This window comes from Hypanus sabinus, unplaced genomic scaffold (genome assembly GCF_030144855.1).
Source record: "Hypanus sabinus isolate sHypSab1 unplaced genomic scaffold, sHypSab1.hap1 scaffold_266, whole genome shotgun sequence".
Taxonomy (NCBI): Eukaryota; Metazoa; Chordata; class Chondrichthyes; order Myliobatiformes; family Dasyatidae; genus Hypanus; species Hypanus sabinus.
The window spans coordinates 2,172-23,151 of NW_026780792.1; the positions used below are offsets into that span (position 1 = coordinate 2,172).

General features: G+C 45.5%; 3 non-coding genes across 3 annotated transcripts; 2 read left to right on the forward strand and 1 right to left on the reverse strand.

The window, feature by feature from the left end:
• Window positions 1–279: 279 nt before the first annotated feature.
• trnas-gcu (transfer RNA serine (anticodon GCU)) lies at window positions 280–361 on the reverse strand. The gene has a single exon. It is a non-coding gene; the product is annotated as a tRNA-Ser (tRNA).
• An 898-nt stretch (window positions 362–1,259) lies between these two features.
• On the forward strand, window positions 1,260–1,351 carry trnar-ucg (transfer RNA arginine (anticodon UCG)). The gene is given in 2 exon segments: window positions 1,260–1,296; window positions 1,316–1,351. It is a non-coding gene; the product is annotated as a tRNA-Arg (tRNA).
• A 3,213-nt stretch (window positions 1,352–4,564) lies between these two features.
• On the forward strand, window positions 4,565–4,636 carry trnae-cuc (transfer RNA glutamic acid (anticodon CUC)). Its single transcript has one exon. It is a non-coding gene; the product is annotated as a tRNA-Glu (tRNA).
• The last annotated feature ends 16,344 nt before the right edge of the window (window positions 4,637–20,980 follow it).

Below are 20,980 nucleotides of genomic sequence, written 5' to 3' on the forward strand. Positions count from 1 at the left end.
CTAGTGCAATATTTTATAAGATGAGGGACCCAAAACTGTTCAGAATGCTCAAGGTGAGGCCTCAGCCGTGATGGAAATGGCGGAGATCGTTGAGCCGGATAGCCTAACTCTGTTCCTGTACCTTGTGGTATTGCTGCTAAATTTGTTGAGAAAATAATGATGAACATTGCTTTTCATGATTCGCATAACAAACCGTCCGGCGTCCCTGTGACTAAATTTGGAGGCTAGGATGTTTTTAAAGTGGCAGTTTCAGAGGTGGTCCCCCCGATAAACATGTCGCGACGAGGGTGGGATTCGAACCCACGCGTGAAGAGCACAATGGATTAGCAGTCCATCGCCTTAACCTCTCGGCCACCTCGTCTGCTCTTCTCGCTCTTGTGTTCCGAACTTCTGAATTTATTCACAGCATTTAAAACTTCTGCTTAAGGTCTACACGTTTCTATTCCAGATTCTCTGCCGATTTGCTTTGCTCGCCGTGCTTATCAGAAATTCATGTACGTGGATAAGGGCAGTTTCGAGAGATATGTGTCAACCACAGGAAACATGGAAATAGGTATCTTATGGACTTTAGACGCTATGGAGCTGCTGTGGCATAAGTATCGATTCCGTGCTCTGTAACTCGGAGAAACTGTGAATGTTTAGAGTTGTAAAATGAGATAAATTTATGTTGAATTGAACAAAATTTCAATAGCTTCTGCTATCACATTGCTCGAATTCAAGTAAACAGATGTTATAGGAGTTTGCCATCTGGTTGGAGAATGACGATTTTCCGTGTATTGGGCAAATGCAATAACCCGATGATTATCACATTAAGACGCGCTGAATGTCCCGTCCGGCCGTGCGCAGCCGCAGATCCGAACACCCTAACGCTGAACCGACACAAACACATGGCCGCCCTGTTCTGGAATACCAATCCCACGGCTGAAGCAGCTAATAAGAAGTCGAGTTTACTCTGTCAATAATGCATTGAATGTGGTGGGCCTTTGTCACTGATTCCAATCCCAGAATGTAACTGCTGCAAAAGACAGTGACGTGTGCCTGTGACCATTCCTTTCTGTGTGACAGAAAAGGAATATTGAACAGCCCAAAGCAGGAATGCATGGAGAGATATTGACACAACAATGGTCGAATGCTCACCTGGGATGAAATCACTGCAGGCGAGTACTTATAGCTCGGTCAGGAAATCATTTTACAGGTGGAAACTCCTTGCAGCATTCAACATTTCCCCATTTTCCCTCTTGGCCTTTCTCGCACAATACGGCCGTGTGGCCTAATGGATAAGGCGTCTGACTTCGGTGCTTGACTGGTGGTAGTCATCAGAAGATTGCAGGTTCGAGTCCTGCCACGGTCGTTTTGACAAACTGGCGGATTCGGTTCCATTCTGTCTCTCACTACTTGCAACATGGTTGTCTCAATTCCGCCTGGGGATTAATCGGAGTTCTCCACCCTCGGGGATAAGTAATGCCTCGTCTTGGTTGTACACAACGTATAATATTATGTGTCTACTCTGTGCAGTATTTCTGCAGACACTTTCATAAACAATTGGCTGGAGCTCCTCAGACGTTCAGGAGGAGCTGCTGCTGGGAAGGTGAAGTTTATTTCACATTCAGCTCAGTCTCCGAGCACACCTCATCGGCAAGAATTCACCACGCAGCACTGATGGTACATTCTCCTGTTTTCAACCCTGCTCCTCTTCTTGGACACAACGCGCTGGTTCTCTGCCTGCTCTGGATCATTCTATCACTATTTGCCGACTAGTCATCAACCGCCTCAACATCAGGAATCCTCACTTCTCCTCGAACCTTACCCCCTGTGAATGCACTGCCCTCCAATCTCTCAGCACCGGTCCCAAACTTACCATCAATCCCGCAGACAAAGTGCTGCTGTTGTAGAGTGGCGGACTGACCTCTACCTTGCTGAGACCAGTCGGTAACACACGGACACATCCTCACGCCTACACCTTGAAAACGCCCGACTCCGGACAATCACAGAACAGTATCCGGCATTACCACTGACATCATCAACTCTGGAGAACCTCCATTCACTGTGGAGAACTCATGGTTCCGTTGCCCTGAACTGCTCGCTCCTACCTCCTACTCTATTCACAAACCTGATTGTCCGGGTAAGCCCACTGTCTCTGCCTGTTCCTACCCCTCTGATCCTGTGTTCTCGTAGCTCCAGTCCATTCTATGCCCCGTAATTCAGTCTCTTCCCACCCGCATTCGCAACCCTTCCCGTGCGCTCGATCAACTCGCTGACTTTCAATTCCCTGGCCCTGACCGTCTCATTTTCTCCATGGAAATCCAGTCCTCACCGAAACAGTTTCTCCTCCGCCTTCTTCCACTTACTCCAAATTCAATGGGTCGCCATGAACACCAGCATGCGTCCCAGATATGTCTCCCTTTTCGTTGCCGAAGTAAATCAATCTACCAAACCAATGTACCAGACCCTCCCCGGTAACGCACCCCAGCGCTCCCAGCGCTACATCGACCAATGTATTGCTGCCGCTTCCTGCATTCACACTGAGCTCGACAATGCCAACCACTTCGCCTCCAGCTTCCACCCCGCCCTTGAACGTCCCACTCAATGCAAGCAAAGCAAAGGGAGAAGAAACCAGAGGTCCACGAGCCAGTCCTCATCGGAGGATCAGTGAGGGTGAGCAACTTTAAATCCCCGGGTGTTCCTATTTCAGAGGGTTTGCCCTGGACCCACCACAAGTGCAAATGCGAAGGAAGGACGGCGGCGCCTCTGGTTTCGTAGGAGTTTGCGGAGATCGGCAGGACATTTGAAACCTTGACACATTTCTGTAGAAGTGATATAGTGTGTATCGACTGACGCCGAATGATAAGGTGGTATGGAAACATCGATGTCATTGAACGTAAGTTCCTACAGACGGTGGTGGTTTCGGCCCAGTACATGTCCGGTGAAGCTCTCCACCATTGAGCACAGCTGTCTTTGGGGACGTTGCTATTGAGTATTTGGTGGCTAGTGGGCGCTGATGCTTTCTGCTGTAACGTTGGGGGATGGTCCTGATACCTTTGCTGTTCCCCTCAACCTCCATTTCTCCGCCATGTGCCCGTGACCTTAGGCGCCCTGACTTTTCAGAAACCTACCAACTGTTGTTTTACAAAAACCGAATTGCTCCGCCTTTACAGCCGACCATAGCAATGATTCCCCACTCTGATTCACCACAATTTTATCATCATCTTTCTTCCAAAGGTGAGCCCCTGTATTCTGAAGCAGTGCCGTCTGTCCTAGACTCCCTCCACTGGGTGAATTATTCCCACCAGACAGCTCGCAAAAAGTCAAGACGTATTTCTTCTGAACCACTGTCGCTGCAATCTGAAGCCCCTGATTTCCCTTTAAGAAACGTACTGTTGATCTGTCTAAATTACTCAGCAGTTTAACGAGCTGCTGAAGGACCAGATGGAACTGACTCTCGGGAATGCAGGTGCGGCACCTTTCAGCGATCAGCGAAGGTCAGCCATTACCATTGCCGGAAAAGAGGTCGGTTCGGAAGACTTCAAGCCAGACTAAATCGACGGGCTACGAAGCATCGTTTACCCGGCATCTTCTTAGCCAAAGGCCAATGGCTTGAAAACAAGATACATTACATAAGCACAACGTTGCAGTTTCAGAGGGAAATGAGGGGCTGCTGTCTTCTCTGCTTCATGGAGACATGGCTCAGTTCGGTGGAACTGCCGGAAGGATTCTCAGTCCACCGTTCGGAGAAGATAAGAAGGTATTGTGGTGCTGGGTGTGGGAGGTGTGAAGGGGTGAGGGGTGGAACGGGGGTGTTGTTTCATGACTAACTCTTCATGCTCTCCGTACATAGCGGTCTTGCCGCACCCTTGATCCCCCAATCACAACACCCAATGATTGAGTTCTGTCGGTGCTGCTTACCGAGAGGTTCTCCTCATTGATCCGGACGGCACTTCACAAACCGCCAGAGCAGATGTTAAGCAAGCAAACCATGTACTGAGTGCCGCGACCAGCAAACAAGGAACTGCCTACCCTGAGGACTTTCAAATCATTGCGGGGGTTTCTATCAGGCTTATTTAATGAAATCTAGGCTTATTTGTCATCAGCACGTCATACTCAGTACCAGCGGCTCCCGCACTCTCGACCACTGTTAGGGCACGATCAGGAAAGCCTACCATTCCACCCCCAGACCATATTTCGGGAATTCTGAACATCTGGTTTTCTTTCTCCTACCTCCACCCAGGCCGAGGGTGAGGAACAAGACACCAGGTGTATCGGCAACAACGTCACCCGAATCGGCGAGAGACAGGAAAATAAAATGACCCAGAGCTCATAAGAGAATCTGAATATCACAATCTTTATAAAGACACTGGAGAACGAGTGTTTCCCACCGATTCATTCAGAGTCCAGAGTGGTCTTTAACCAAAAGCAGTGGATGAACAAGCGATCTGCAAAGTGCTGAGCAGTATATTCACGTCAATATTTATCACATTTATTCATTATTATTATTTACCGATAAATTTTGTTTTATATTTTGCTGATTTGGTAGTTGTCTATTGCAGTAGGCAAAGCACCATCAGATTCCCTGGTGGTCTAGTGGTTAGGATTCGGCGCTCTCACCGCCGCGGCCCGGGTTCGATTCCCGGTCAGGGAATTAGGATTTTAAAACATCGTGTGTATTAACTTACTGCCACAGACACCCCATTCCTGTCTATGCTTAACCTATTTCAGCAACATAAGACCACTAATTATAGGAGCAGAGTTAGGCCGTTTGGCCCATTGGGTTTGCATCGACATTCCCTCTCAGCCCCATTCTCCTGCTTTCTACTGGTATCATTTCATGCCATGATTAATCAGGAATCTACCGATCTCTGACAAATATGCAAAGAGACTCGGACTCCACAGGGGCCTGTGGCAACGAATCCGACAGGTTCGCCACTCGCTGGCTGAACAACTCACTCCTCATCTCTGTTCTAAAAGGATGCTCCTCTATCTCGAGGCTGCGTCCTTTGGTCTTAGATTCTCCCACCATAGGAAACATCCTCTCAACATCCTCCCTGTCAAGGCCTTTCACCATTCGACAGCTTCCAATGAGGTCCCGCGCAATCTACTGAATTCCAGAGAATGCGGGCCCGGCGCCATCAAACGCTCTTCATATCACCAGCCATTCAATCCCAGCATCATTCCTCTGAATCTCCTTTCAACCCTCTCCAGCTTCAGCCATACTTTCTCAGGTAAGGGAACTAAAACTGCTGACAATACTCCAAGCGAGGCCTCGACAGTTCTATATAAAGTCTCTGAATCGCATCCTTGCTTTATATTCTAGCCCTCTTGAAATGAATGCGAGCATCGCACTTTCCTTCCTCACCACAGACTCAACCTGCAAATTAACCTTTGGAACATGATCGTGCAGGTGTGTACGTCACAATGGGAGGGCTGTGCAGGGACTCCCGAGGTTTTAGGCTCCTCAGTCTTCTTGTGCGCATGTTCTCTCCTTTTAGAAAGTCTGCTCCTTCATTTCTTATATCAAAGTGTCTGACCATATATCTTCCTGCACTGCATCTCATTTACCACTTCCTTCTCCATTTTCCAAACTTCTGTTGCCTCTTAATCTCCGAGAAGGACTTACTGCTCTTTTCGCTCTGAAAAATCTGCATATGATGAGTGGTGTCACACCAAAGTCTCCCATATCGAGCTGACTACCACACATCCTCACTTGCACCCGCTCCTCTCTTGCCCCTTTCTTAATTCCCCATACTGGTCATCTGCTCTCCACGTTCAGTTCAGCGTCAGTGTGTGGATGTGAAATGTGTACTATCTCTTCAACACGTGCAAACAAGCTGGATGAACTCAACATGTCGGGTAGCATCCGTTGAAAAGCGACAACTGTCGTCGAGACATCAACTGTCTCAACTTCATCACTCCTCTCTCCTGTTCCAACTTCACTCCCTCTGAACGCACTGCCCTCCACTCTCTCTGCACTAATCCTAACCTCACCATCAAACCTGCAGACAAAGGTGGTGACGTAGTAGTCTGGCGGACGGACTTCTACCTCACTGTGGCCAAACGGCAGCTCTCTGACACCTCCTCTTACTTACGCCAGGAAGATGACCTCACCAAAGAACATTGTCTACTCATTTCAACGGATGCTGCCCGACCTGCTGAGTTCATCCAGCTTGTTTGTACTTGTTGATTTGACCACAGAATCTGCAGTGTACTTTGTTTGTACTATCTCTTTCCGTCCACAAATGCTGCCTGACCTGCTGTCCACTGTTACTGCAGTTATTTGTTATTTGTTCTGTATGAACAAGGAGAACATGAATTTGAAAAAAAAAATATCGCAGTTGCAGTCTCAATAAAGTTGGAAATAACTTTGCGAGGTCTTACAGACAATAATTTTCAATGTAGATTTGATCTTCCTCACTCCTCACTGCACCTCAATCCACTCAGAGATGCAGTCTCTCTGTAGAAGAGGGTGACCATACATTTCCCATATTGGACTCTGGTCCTACTCACTCAGCTTGCCGACATCACCTTGACTCATCTGCCCGGGGTCATCACTGCTCAAATCTCAGTGAGTGTTGTCAGGTCCAGTCGGGTTTATTGCCGTGTGCACAGGGACAGTGTGGGACAGGTTCAATGAAACACTTGCAGCATCTTTGCAGGCTCGAAAAGACAGACAGTACGCAAAACATAAATTGTACAATTCTGCATCATTAACAAAAGATAGATATAAATCTTGTGCCAGTTTCAGACTTGGAAATAATTCCTCAGGCGAACTGATGACATAGATTGCAAACTAATATCTCCACGGGGGAGCATGCAGAACCAAGAAAGGCCTGTTTATTCCTTTTCTTTAAACAGACAGACAACAGAAAGAAAGGCGAGTCTCTAGTCATCTTCAGCCAGGCCCGGCATTCAATAAGATCAGGCTGGCCCAGACTTTTTCTCAATCCTCCCCCCACACCCATATCGCAGCTGCCGGACAAAAGTCGGTCGATGTCCGCCACCAAATTCTCTACCGTCTCCCCAGGTGAGAGGAAATGAACTTCTTTCGCCCGCCTTTATTTCGACGCAATGACAGCGCCCCCAGCATATGAATATGAATGTTATAGAATGGGACATTGTTCTGAGTTTTGATCAGTTGTGGAGGCAGAAGCAGTCAGAGTCTGTGGGAGGGAACAATTCTTGGCTGAAAACCTTTTCGCAATTGGATAACACATTTGATTGACATGTGCATACACGAATGGGAGCTGGGTAGGTTGCACGCCATTTGACGAGATTGGTTGATGTCGGGCAATTACACCGGCTCAGTGCCAATTGGCGAGGGTGATTTTGCCGGAAGGTCAGCGAACCAATTTGTCTAGGGCAATAGGTGGGGTCGCTCGCTAGACAAGAGAGCATGGGGAGTCTGTACAGTGAGTGATATTAAACGGCGAAAGCTTTTCGCGTTCAGAGACCGTGCTGCCCACCTCAGCGAATCAGTAATAATCACAATCTCCCCTCTTCCAGCCGCGGCTGAACAACATTTCTTATCGAATATGTAAATGTTTTTATAAGTTGAAAATTCAAGTGTTTTCAGCTAACCGAAATTTCACATGGTGGTCGTGTCTTAATGGAGCACTGAACCAAAGTCCAGGACAGATATGTTTAAAAAATCGCTACTCCTTCATGTCATATTACCTATTCGCCCCGACATTTCAGCACCAGTTTACACTCATTCCCGCACGCTCAACCCTAACTGTCTTATAAAAGAAAATCTATTAACGTCCCACTACAATCACGCGGTCCTTTCACTGAACACGAATATTGATAGCTAACCGTTCGCTTCAGGCTGTGAGGAAAGTGTGGGACTGAGGAGCAAAGGAAGATGTGGACAGAGAGAGAAAGAAAGTCTATGTGTGCGCGTACGCGCGATAGGGCGTGTAAGTGTATTAGAGAAAGAAATAGAGAAAGCAGACATGGAAGTGAGGCAGGGGAGAGACTCACATCGTAGACAGGACAAGAGAGGCAAACGGGGGAGGTTGAAATGCAGTTAGAGAGAGAGAGAGTTACGCGGCCGTTTACCAATTTCATGTTCACTTTCTCCCACTGTTTTCATCCCAGTGTTTTCTTGACCACCAGAGTAACTCACCTGACCGACTAAACGAAGAGGCTCTGTCCGTCCCTTCATTCAACCACGAACGCTGCAGGGCTCGTGAGTATTATCACCGTTCGGACTGAGGAGGAGAAATGGTTCATACGTTTACACATTGCCCTTCGACAGAGGGAGCACGTTATACATTGATGCCATTCTCCCAGTTTCTTCAATTATAAAGGCAATTAACATTAAATCAGTGCCATTAATTCTTAAAATTCCAAAGTTAGTTCTGATTTGGTTCAAGAGTTCTGCTCAGAGCGATAAATCGCCCGCTGTCGAACCTAAGGAAGTACGTTGGTGAAAGACGCGAGGCGCTCTGCATCCGTACAGTTGTAGAACACACCGCCATCAATCGCCCTGTTCCTGCTGAAAATTTATTGTTAGGCAATGTAAGAATATCGTAGATAAATAAACTGTATTGGCATGTCGATTTGGCGAGTTTCCACCTGTCCCCACCCATCAGCAAGTGCATGTTTCATTGCGCTTGTGTGTACAGATAGATGTGCACATAAATATAAATTTGAGCTCACTTTGAGGTAAACACCAATTACGTATAATGCATCATGCCCTCGGTTAGATCCGTCACCAGATACAGATGAACTGAGTCACTGTCAGTTATCTTCGCACAGTAGAACCTTAAGACGTCGACCAGCATATGTGGGTGTGAGGGGTGTGTGGTGGAAGAAATTTTCAATGTTTTGCTTTGAAATACTGAAACAGGACCTCCTAATCTGCTATATATTCTCAGCTAAAAATGCTGCGAACATTGAACCGACGGAAATACGGGATGTCAATTTCACAAATTCTCGAATCTCCCCAGTCAATCTGTTGAAGAAAGTGTTACCGGCTCCAGATTTGTTTTGGATACAGTACCAGAATTCAGTACCTAGAAATCCATGTCGTTAATGAAAATCGAATCGGGAAAGTACTGCGTTGAACAGAGAATCAGAATCAGGTTTATTATCTCCGGCGTGTGACGGAAAACTTGCTAACTTAGCAGCAATAGTTCAATGAAATATATAATCTAGCAGAGAGGGAAAATAATAATGATAATTGAAATAAAACATAATAATAAATAAACATGCAAATCACTTACGTATATTGAATAGATTATGAAAAATGTGCAAAAACAGAACTACTGTATACTAAAGAAGTGAGGCAGTGCTCAAAGCTTCAAAGTCTATTCGGGATTCTGATGGCAGAGCGGGGGATGCTGTTCCTGGACCGCTGACTATTATGACTAACGTCATAACCTTAGACAAACAAGTTCCAGCCTAATATTCGCTATCATCTGTGTCGACATTGTTCTTTTGCAGATTGGAAGAATTTTCATTGGCAGTGTCATGACGGTCTATTATCGTCCCTCATTAATGAGCTGTCCTTACTGTGTGAGGCTCATGACGTAACGTAGCCGGACAGCGGGTTACAATGAGAATATTTAGGCTGCAATTGGGTCGTTCAGTGAGGGCACAAACTAGACAAAAATGTTTATTGCAGGAACGTGTAAGGTTGTGTACTTCGCGGGGATTAGTATTAAATAAAGGACGATCGATTGCGGTGAGACTGTCAAAGGAAACTGTTCACGAAACCGAGATGGCGAGCCGATGGGTGGATCAGGTATTTTGCAAGGGCAACTGCAGATTTTAGGTTATTGCAACTCGATTGGAAATTAGAAATAGAGAAAGCATTGTAATATATTTGTATGGGAAATGTTTAGCAGTACATAACACCTGCATTCGGGTCAGAATTGTGCAGAATTATATGGGAAAACCCCAGTCTCGACTTTGCTTTAAGGAAAGACTGTCATCTCACTTCCTGAATTCAAATAAATTTTTATTCGACAAAACCGCTTGTTGAAGCTCATTTGTGATTTAATATTTTTTCTTCGCTAAAACTGATCAAACTTCAGGTAAGGACGTAGAGAATCACACTCGTTTTCAATTGCTGGGAGCTTTCGGACTATTCCCATGTTGCTCAGTATTGAGGCTTTCCTGAGATTTACAGAAACATTGTCGGGTTCGCCCGATTGTTTGATGATATTGTGCAGTGTCTCTGGGATGAAACAAGTTGCAGATATTACTAATGAGACAATGCACACACTGTTCACGGAACATAGTCTTTCAATCTCGCATATTGCCGATGTTTTCACTTGTTGATTTCTGTATGTTTGGTGAGTTTGGAATTGCGAGAGCTATTAAGTAAATGGTTTATGAATGTTTATCTTGTAATTGGACGGAAATTGTGTATTGCGTTATCTCCAATAATAAAAAAAAAACAGTGATAATATAATTGCAGAGCCCTGACTCTGAAAACAAATCAGGATTGATTTATAGTGATGTGTGTGGCATGTTTCCTCAGCTTGCACCTTCAAGCAAGATTTTGGTGAATGGCGCGTGCCGCTTGATTCTGTCTGTGTAAGTAACCAGATTGAAGTAAACTGTCGGGGGATTCTGGAATGTGTTGGATAGATTCTGGTTTCCCTGGACAGTTTCTGCTTTTGTCGTATAGAATGTGTTACTCTTTTATAGTGTATCTTTGACAGTTTATGTGTTAACCACCTGGTCCTGCATTGTCACCAGGAACAACTCTTTCTGGGAAGAGGATTCCAACTTTGAGCCAGGCGTCGGACTCTTGTCGACACCGACTCTGCTGAGATCGAGGGGATGTCATCCTTGGAAGTTCGTGCTCAACCACTGGTTAACTCTTTCTTCCACAGTGATGATACCTTCATATCTCTGGGGGGAGCTTCCATTCCAGTTTACTGGCCTGTACTTCTTACCAGAATAGAACGTACCTAACCGAGTGTTGAAACCTGTTTTCGTTGATACGATATATCCCTGGACGGTTATTGTGAGTATGGATCTCGCCCGACACCCAGTCTGAGTGTGTGCCGCTCTCACAACATCTTCGCTCCTCTCCACGCAGTGAGCTCACCTTGTCCGCTTCCCGCTTTCACCCCAAACCTCCCCATCCTCTCACTCCTCAGCACACCCTCCTTCCTCAGTCTCACTACTCCATTTTCTCTTTCTCGCTCCTCTATTTCTTCTTTTTCGCATCCGAGGACATCGCCATCCTCTTGTTCCGATAGGTGTCCCAGACGGAGCTTAGGAAAGCCTGGAGCCAGGCCGGGCTAGGATATCTGGTAGAGACCGGGAGGAAGAGTCTCCTCTCCGAATGAGGATCTGGCCCGGGCCGTGGTCGCCCCTTCTCTGGAGCACCTTTCTCCCTCACAACCTCTGCGCTCCCTTCCGCCTTCATTAGCGAGACTTGGCGGAGCCTGACCTCCAGTCCCGGTGCGCTAAACACTCCAAACTCCTGTGTGGCCTTTCGGACCTATCGCAGCTTTCAGTCCACAGAGCTCAGTGATAGAGTTCTGAGGTTCCTGAGGAGGGGAGGGAAAGTTGGAGATTTACCTTACTTTCGTGGGGCTTATCCCTGGGCCCACCGGTGGCAGGGATGCTGGGATCAACGGATTTCCGGCACTGGTGTTGTGAGTGGTGCTCGTGGACTCGGCGATTCCGTGGTCTTGAGATAAAACGAAGAGTGGCTGAGAGCGCGGAAGTGCAGGTTTGGACCGCTAGGAGTAGCTTCAAGATGGAGAGAGGGTGATCGCTGTGTGGTTTTAACTTAGATCAATAGAAGACATTAACTATTCATGAAATAATACAAACCGAAGACATTTGTAAAACATAATAAATGTAATAATTCAGTGTGATTCATTTCGTTCCAGCGGACTTCTTTCGTAAACGGGGGACACACACCAACCCCAAAGGCCTGTAACAGCACTCAAAGTAATGCCACCACGCCATTACATAATCGCAGCCCCCTGTCAGCCCCAAAACATATTGATTGAGTAAGTGGAATTATGGTCCTATCGGGTAGGAAACCCAGAGCTGAAATCAGGAACAGATGTACTCTGGGAAATACACAACGGAAAGGTGGAAGTATTTAAGGCAGAACTTGCATGGGATTCTGGATAGGTTTTTCCCATTGAGCCAGGGAAAGGATGGTCGGGTGATGGAACCATGGTTGACAAGAGAGGTGGAACATCTCATCAAGAGGGAGAAAGAAGCTGACTTAAGTTTCAGGAAGCAAGGAACAGACAGGGGTCGAGTTACAAGATAGCGAGGGACGAACTGAAGAATGGAATCAGGACAGACAGAAACGGCCTCAGACCGACAGAGCAAATGCCATTATGGAAACGCTCCAAAATATTCTAGATATATTTGATGACTACAGTGAGGGTAGGACGGGTCAGGGCTAGAAGATGAAACATGCGCCTAGAATCGGGGGAGGTAGGGCGGGTCGTTAATGAAGAATCTAGAGAGAGGGCATGTCGGAACGTCTCCAAAACATCAGGATATTTAAGTCCTTTTGTGTGGTTGGGATATACCCTAGGTTACTGCGCGAAGCGAGGGAAGAGACTGCGGCTCCCTCGGAGATGTTCTTTGGATTATAAGCAGCCAGAGAATTAGTGCCAGAGGATTGGAGCATGAAAAATATTACTCATTTGTTCAAGAAAGCGATTAAGGACAATTCTAGAATTTATAGTCCAGTGAGTCTTACTTCGATGGCGGGCAAATTATTGGAAAAGATTCTTAGAGACATGATTCATGGGAATGGGGAAGCATAACGTGATTTGGAAAATCAGTAAGGCTTTGTGAGGGGCAAGGCGTGTCTCACAAGCCGGGTTGAATTGTTAAAGGTAGAAAAGTTGATCCTGTATAAATGGATTTTAATAAGACATTTAATACGGTTCACCATGATAGGATGTTTCAGAAGGCTTGGTATCCAGGGAAAGTTGGCTGGTTGATTCTGAATTGGCAGAGGCAGAGGATACGTATATGTGCAGGAAAGGAATGGAGGGTTATGGGCTGAGTGTGGGCCAGTGGAACCAGGTGGCAGTAAGCGTTTGGCACGGACTAGAAGGGCCGAGATGGCCTGTTTCCATGCTGTAATTGTTATATAGTTATATGATAATTATGTGGTGAGAATTTCTCCCTGGAGGATGTTGACCAGTGGTGCTCTGCAGCGATCTGTTCTTGGATCCCCTGTTTTTAGTGTTTTGTAATAATTACTTGTTTGAGCACGTGGAGGGGTGGAGTTAGTAAGTTTGAAGATGATATGGAGGCTGATAGAGCTGTGGATAGTGTAGGGATTGTCGGAGGTTACGACACGACATTGCCAGGATGCAGAACAAGGCTGAGAAGTGGAGTTTCAACCTGGAAATGTGCAAAGTGATTCAATTTGAAAGGACGAATTTGAAGGCAGAATACAGGGTTAATGACGGGATTGTTAGCAGTGTGGTGTAACAGAAGGATGATAGGGTCCACATCCATAGAACCTTGAAAGACTCTTCAGATAGGGAGCTTCAGAAGGTAAATTGGGAGCCGGGCTCATGAATCAGGGGCTTGAATTCAAGAGCCACGAGGTTATGTAACTTGAAAAATCCTGGTTAGACCGCCATTGAAATATTGTGCTCAGTTCTGCGCGGCTCATTACAGGAAGGATGTGGAAACTATCGACAGGGTGCAGGGTAGGTTTACCAGGCTGCCGCCTCGATCAGACAGAGTGTACTACTTTGAGCGAGCGAGGATGTTTTCTGGGGTGCAAGAGGTGTAGACACTGTGGCTTTGTGGGGGGCAGATGATGTCTCACAAGCCTGGCTGAATTCTGAGACGATATGACAAAGCACATTCATAAACATAGAGAAGCTGATCTTTTATAATTGATTTTAATAAAGCATTCGATGACGTGATGGGCTTTTCCTGTAGGCATGGTATCCAGGGAAATTCGGCTGGTGGATTCAGAATTGACGTTTGTCCGTAGAAAGCAGAGAAAAAGTATGCATCCGACCAGTGGTATTCTGAGCTAAACCGCTTTTAGTCTTTTTTATACATGATTTGGTTGAGGATGTCCAAGGGTGAAATTAGTAATTTTAAAATGATATGGAGATTGGTAGAGCCGTGGATAGTGCAGATGATTGTCGGAGTTTACAACAGGACATTGACAGGATGCAGAAAAAGACTGAGAAGTGGCAGATGGAGTTCACCCCAGAAACGTGTGAAGTGATTTTCTTTGGAAGGGCAAATTTGACGGCGCTCTTTTCCTCCACCAGCCAGCAAGTTACCGTTGGGCAAGGTGGAGCACCCACTTAGCAGAAACCCACCACCATCACCACCCCGACCAGCGGGATCAGGGTGACTTGAGCCATGGGGCACGTAGAGTATGATCGTATGAGCAGAGGGTGCATGTCATAAGTACTGCTTCTCCGACCACTGACGCCATGCAGGCAATTGCTGAAGAGTATTGTTAATGTCCTGGGTCACCCATCTTGAAAAGATACTGCCCAGAAGGCGGTAATGGCAAACAAGTTTTGTAGAAAAAAATTGCTGAGCAATTACAGTCATGGAAAGATCCTGATCACCCACATCATGCGAGATGGCACATACCGAACTAACAAACTGATATAAGCTGAGAACTACTGAATGGAATGAGTGAGATGGAGCATAATTTGCCAGGTGCATTTTAAATCAGTATGTGTGTTGTCCAACTCGTGGCGGATCTGTACTGCATCTGATATTGGGTAATGAGCCCGACCAGCTGAATGAACAGTGAACGCAGCACCTTAAGTTTCAAACAGCACACGAAAAATGCTGGTGAAACACAGCAGGCCAGCCAGCATCTTTAAGGAGAAGCACCGCCGATGTTTCGGGCCGAGACCCTTCGTCAGGACTGAATATCGCTGTAGATGAGAGGCATTGCTTGTGTTGATACCCAGAGGGTTTTTCCCAGGGTTGAAATGGCTATCACAATGGGGCATCTTTTTAAGGTGATTGGAAGTAGATACGCAGGTGACGTCAGAGGTAAATTTTTCACACAGAAAGTGAAGAGTGGGTGGTAAGCACGACCAGCAACGGTGGTAGAGGCGGATACAATAGAGTATTTTAATAAAATTTGAGATAAGTACATGGAACTTAGAAAAATAGAGGGCTATGCGTCAGGGAAATTCTAGGAGAACAGGGTAAATTACAAAAACATTAGGCAGGAACTCGTGAGTTTTCACTTGGAGCGGCTGCTTTTGGGTAAGTCCACATCCGGGGTTTGCAGTCTAACTACTCAGAATGCAGGGCAGGTATGTTCCAGTCAGAACTAAGGACAGGGAGGACAAGGGAAGAGAACCGTGAATGTCGAGGGAAGTGATGAATGTAGTCCGGAATAAGAATGAAAAATAGGTAAAGTTTAGGAAGTTGGAATCAAACAGAGACTTGGAGGATTAATACGAAGGCAGAAAAGAACTCAACGGGAATTAGTAAAGCCAGGACAGTCCATACAAAGTCCTTGACAAGTATAATTCAAGATAATATCAACGGAGGCTTCATTTTATTTATTCGAAACTATCTTTCTTCCTCTACTACACTCCAGTAGAGAGGGATCAGGGGTAATTAGGAAGTCTATCCATATTGCCTAAAGGCAGGGACTTGATTGAATTTGATGTTAATTGGATAACTGAGTGGTGCACTTGCTTGGAACACACAACATCAAGCGGGATCTTGACGGGAATCTGGAGAATATGTTTGCTCCTGTCGGAGAGGATGAATCAGTTTTTATTTATTCAATGTGATGAATTCCGCAGAGCACAGATCCTTGACAGGAAAGGTTTCTGCGCTCAGACGCAGTGTTGGGCCGCTGAGATGAGCTTATAGAATGACGGAACAGGATTGAGAGGCCGAATGTCCTGATGCTAATCCAATACGGCAGAACCAACTTCCCACAAAAAGGAGACGCAGCGACTTTATTGTTCAGAGTTTTCCCATCACTGACTGATGAGAAACGGTTGACGTGTCTGTGAAATAAAGACGATGTCACGAAAAATTCTATGTAATTTCATGATTGCTGCTCTGACACGATAACTTGTTCCAGTAAGTCAGCAATCAACTGAAGGAGAACGGTATCCCAGGGAGATGGTAATCTCGTACAGTTGCTTCCCAATTGGCCAATTGCCCCAATCATACAACTACGAAGAACGGTTGAAAATGACTTCATGAAAAGTCTGAACCTGAGGTCACGGCATCTCCAGGCAGCTGGTGCACAGTTAGCTCTCGGGAAAAGAAATGTGCAGTGTTCAATTTAAAAGATTGTCCCAAATGCATAACTTCTTGCCAGAGTCCAGAGCGCCCTTCCTTCTGCTTATCGAAATGCAATAAGACTATAGCTGGTGCTGTGGTTTATAGTCTGGCAATAAACAGATCCCAAGGTGAACAATGAACAGACTGATGTTCAGGTTTATGAGCGTGTTATCAACTGAACATTGCTCAGGGTCAGTTCACGTACTGTCAGGGATATAAAATTCAGATTCTTGGATTCGCGGAAACCAGACTCAGGATTGCAGCATCAGGGAAGAACAGAGACTGTACTGGTCTGTGTTCTGGTGCAGACCGTAACACATTCAAATACCCACTTGTCACGGCAGTATTTCTAGTATTGCAACCATATCAATATTAGCATTGAAGTCCACGGGCTTTACGGATCTGTGTGCTTTATTATTCTGTATGTGGGACTTGTTTTTAGGCATGGTGAGGTAGATCTGGGAGTGATATTTATATTAATAATTTTTATAGTAATTCTCACAGGCTGTAATTAAAAATAGTAAATTCTACACTCACTGGGCACTTTACGATGTGCCTCCTGTATCTAATAATGTGGCCACTGAGTGCATGACTGGGGGCTTCTGCTGCTGTTCCCCGTCCACTTCAATGCTGACCACTACACTACCGTCCGCTTCAATACTGACCACCGCGCTACCGTCCGCTTCAACGCTGACCACTACACTACCGTCCGCTTCAATGCTGATCACCGCGCTACTGAGCTGGCACGTTTATCATCCTCAGCTTGTTGTCCCTGATTTAGTAGAATTAGAGGCAGCACAAATTTATCTTCAGATACTGGATGAATGTGAGCATTTGACTGTACTTGCTGCTATGAGGTCAAGACAGGAAGTTGATTGCATTCGCTGTTATTTCGAAGAAGGAGAGGAGGTTTTGTCCGCTGGTGTTTAAATCATGCGGATTCTTGGCAGGAGATCATGTCTGCTGCTGTAGGAGGCACTGAAACAGGTGAAGATACATGAGCTTATTTTAATGAGGTGGACCTGCTGTGTCTTTGGAATTGTCTTCCCCGAAGGAAAAGAGAAGCAGAGGTTTTTTGCAACACACAGATTCTATACAGGCAAGGGAGTGAAGTGTTTAAGCGGTCGCAGGGACGTATCGCTGAGATCACAGTCTGACCTGAATGATCACAGATTATTTACGAGGGGGAAATAGTGTGTGTCTGGAATTCTCTTACTCAAAACAAAAGCAGATTATTTTTCAACGTGTTTAATTCCGCAGAACACTGATTCTGGACAGGCAAGGAAGTGAATTGTTGTAGGCGATCGCAGGGATGTGCCACTGGGACCACTGTCCGTCTGTGATCATAGAGAGTGACGAAACAGGACTGAGGGGGCGAATGTCCTGTTACTAATTCAACATACCAGCAACGCACTCCGACAAATAAGAACCCTCCTTGTGAATTGAATGTGTTCTTTCCCGTGGTTTTCTGAAGATGAACGGTGCATGCTTTTGGAAAATAAGTATGATGCCGGTTCATGTATGTGTGAAGTAAGTGGGTTGCCAGGCAAATCCGCCAGCGGAAATGCTCATGATTTCACATGATTGCTGCTGTGACATTGCATCGTGTTTCCAGTAAGTGAGCGATAAACTGAAGGAGAAGGGCGCCCTTACCTTGCTGTCAGCTTTGACCGGTTGCAATCTCTGGGAGATGGTTATCTCGGCACAGTTCCTCCCCAATCGGCCCATTACTGTAATGGTCCGAGTGCGGACTTCTGTTAAAAATGGGTCTTTATAAACAGGGTGACCTTGAAGTCAGCTCCAGGCAGCTGGGGTACAGTTAAATACGGAGAAAGGGAATGCCCAGTCGACAAAAAACTCCAAATGTATACCGTTTCACTAAAGTTGACAGCGCCCTTCCTTCTGCTGTCTCTGTGCAATAAACCCACAGCGATCTTTGCCCTGAGCTGTCGCTGGAGTTTATAATCTGACAATAAACTGGTCCCTGGGTGAACATTAAGTCAAAGCGACGACACCAACTGAACCGGACCAGGATTCGGTTTGTGACTCTGGAGCGGATCAAATTTTCTGGCGAAAGATCATCATTGCATCGCGCACTGACGTATTAATTTTGTCTTGGACCACTTGTAAGAGAGACCTGTTCAGGGAAAATGGGTCTTTGTGTGGTTTAACCTAAGTGTTGTGGAACAGGGTGTGGCGTTACATGCTGAATAGACTGAAGTGCGTGTTTATGAGCGTGTCATCAACTGATTTTATCCTCGGATACTGGATGAATGTGGGCATTTGATTGCATTCACCTGTATTAGATAAAGACAGGAAGTTGATTGCATTCGCTGTTATTCAGAAGAAGGAGAGCAGATTTTATCCACTGGTGTTTTGATCAATTAATTGAGTCATTGCTGGTGACAGTGAACATCACGCGGTATCTTGTCAGGAATGCGGTGTGCATGTTTACTGCTGTAGGGAGACGAGATTATTTTTGTGAGGTGGAACTAGTGTGTCTTTGGAATTCTTTTCCTCAAAGGGAAAGAGGAGCGGCAGGGGCACGGATAAATCTGGAGAAAGGGAAAACAATACTCCAAATATTTCCTCAGAGTTCACAGCGCCCTTTCCTCTGTTATCTCTGAGCAATAAACCCGCAGCGATCTTTGCCCTGAGTTGTCGCTGCAGTTTACAATCCGATAATAAACTGGTTCCAAGGTGAACTATAAATCAAAGCGACGCCACCAACAGAAGCGAACCGGGAAGGGGAGCAGATGAAAATTTCGAGAGAAACGTATTCACTGCATGCGTACTGAAGTAGTAATTCTGGCTCGAATCACGTTAGGAAAACATTCAACCAAATTGAGACTTTCTGAGGTTTAACACAAGCGTTGTGGAACAGGGTGTGACGTTACATGATGAATAATCTGAAGTTCAGGTTTATGAACGTGTTATCAACTGGACATTGCTCAGCGTGTGTTCACTTACTGTTGGGAACATAACATTCCAATGCTCGGATTCGCTGGAACCAGATTCAGGAGTCCAGCACCAGGTAAGAACAGAAACCACAAGGGGAAATGTTATGGTGTTTTATTACCCTACTTGTCACAATAGTATTTCTAGAGTTTCTACCGGTTCAATATTGTCCAGATTGCCTGGATTTACGGATACGTGTTTTTTTTTTGTTTTTTTTTTTTCTTTTGATTCTGTTTATTTTTGTGTGCAAAGACGGCAGTTAAATTTAAAAAAAAATCCTGTAGTAAACCTCACTGGAAGTTGATAAAAGTCTGTACGTCTACAGTCAGTGGGCACTTCTTATCCACCCTCTGTACATAATAATGTGGCCAAAGAGTGTATGTTCGGTTTTACTGCGGCTGAACCGCGTCCAGTCCCAATGCTCGGCGTTGGGTGACTCTCTTCCGGACCCCCGCTTTTGGAGCGCATAATTACTTAAGTTACTGTCGTCTTCCTGTCGGATTTAATCAATCTGGCCAATTCTCCTTGATCTCTCCCATTAACAAGGCCTTTTCACCCCCAGAACTGCTGCTCACTGGATTTTCTTTCGTTTTGTTTCCGCACCGTTCGCTGTAAACTGAGAGAATTGTGCGTGAAAGTCCAAGGAGATGATCAGTTTCCGTAATGCTCATGCCACCTTGTTTGGCACCAGCAATCATTCCATGATCAAGGTCACACTTTTATTCCAGATTCGAATGTTTGGCCTGAATAACAACTGAACCCCTTGACCATGTCTACATGGGTTTATGCTTTGAATTGCTGCCACGCGATTAACAGATTCCCATTAATGAGCTAGTGTACAGTTGTACCTGATCAAACGGCCATCAAGTGCATTTACCATTTAGATGGGCCCACATCTACCTCGAATATGAACACGGGTGAGATTGTGTGCTGATTTTTGCGATTTTCCTGTTTCCAACATCAGGTTGGAAGGCAGTGGACGCAACATTTAAAAGTTTGGGGAAGCTTGGAGAGAGAGAGAGAGAGACTGTGACTATTCCCTGTGAGCTGCGCCGATGTGCGGCTGCGCTGAAAATAAATCGCTCCCGTGAAGGAGACTTTGCTGCAGTGCAGATGGATTTGAACGCAGACGGAAAAAGGTTCATAAAACATTGGAGTTTATCTTACTGTATTTTATCTTATCCATCTAGTAATAGATAAAGTCAAAAGCATGTTTTTTGTCAGTCCCTTCTGAATATTAATAGATGCGCATTACAAAAAAGAACATATCTGAAATGCCGCTCTTTTTTCAGGCCGTGTGGAAATTTCCGGCTCTGAGCAATGGTGGATCCACGCAGATGCAAAAATAGTAATTAGTGGGAACATCGGAAACCAGTCCATTTTAGATTTGAGGCATTTTAATAACGGTTGAATGTGGCACATTGTTCTGCTTCATTACGATACATTATTTTCGACCTGTTTTAAAATACTGTATTTGTATTTCACCGTTTCTCTGCTTATTTCTTTTAATTGCCTTCTTTTGATTGATAAAAGCTCTCCGATTCTCTATCTTCAACTATTTTTGCTCTCTCGGATGACATCTTAAATCAGTATGCAGATAGCAGGAGCTGGGTAATTATGCTAGCTAGATACCCGACCATTTGGTGGGTGAACAGTTAAGGCAGCACTCCTTAAGTTTAAGAGAACTATAGAGAAGGGAAGTGTAGACATTCTGGGAAAGTAATGAAATGGATCAGGGGAAATTACGAGTTCATAAGGAAGGAACTAGGGA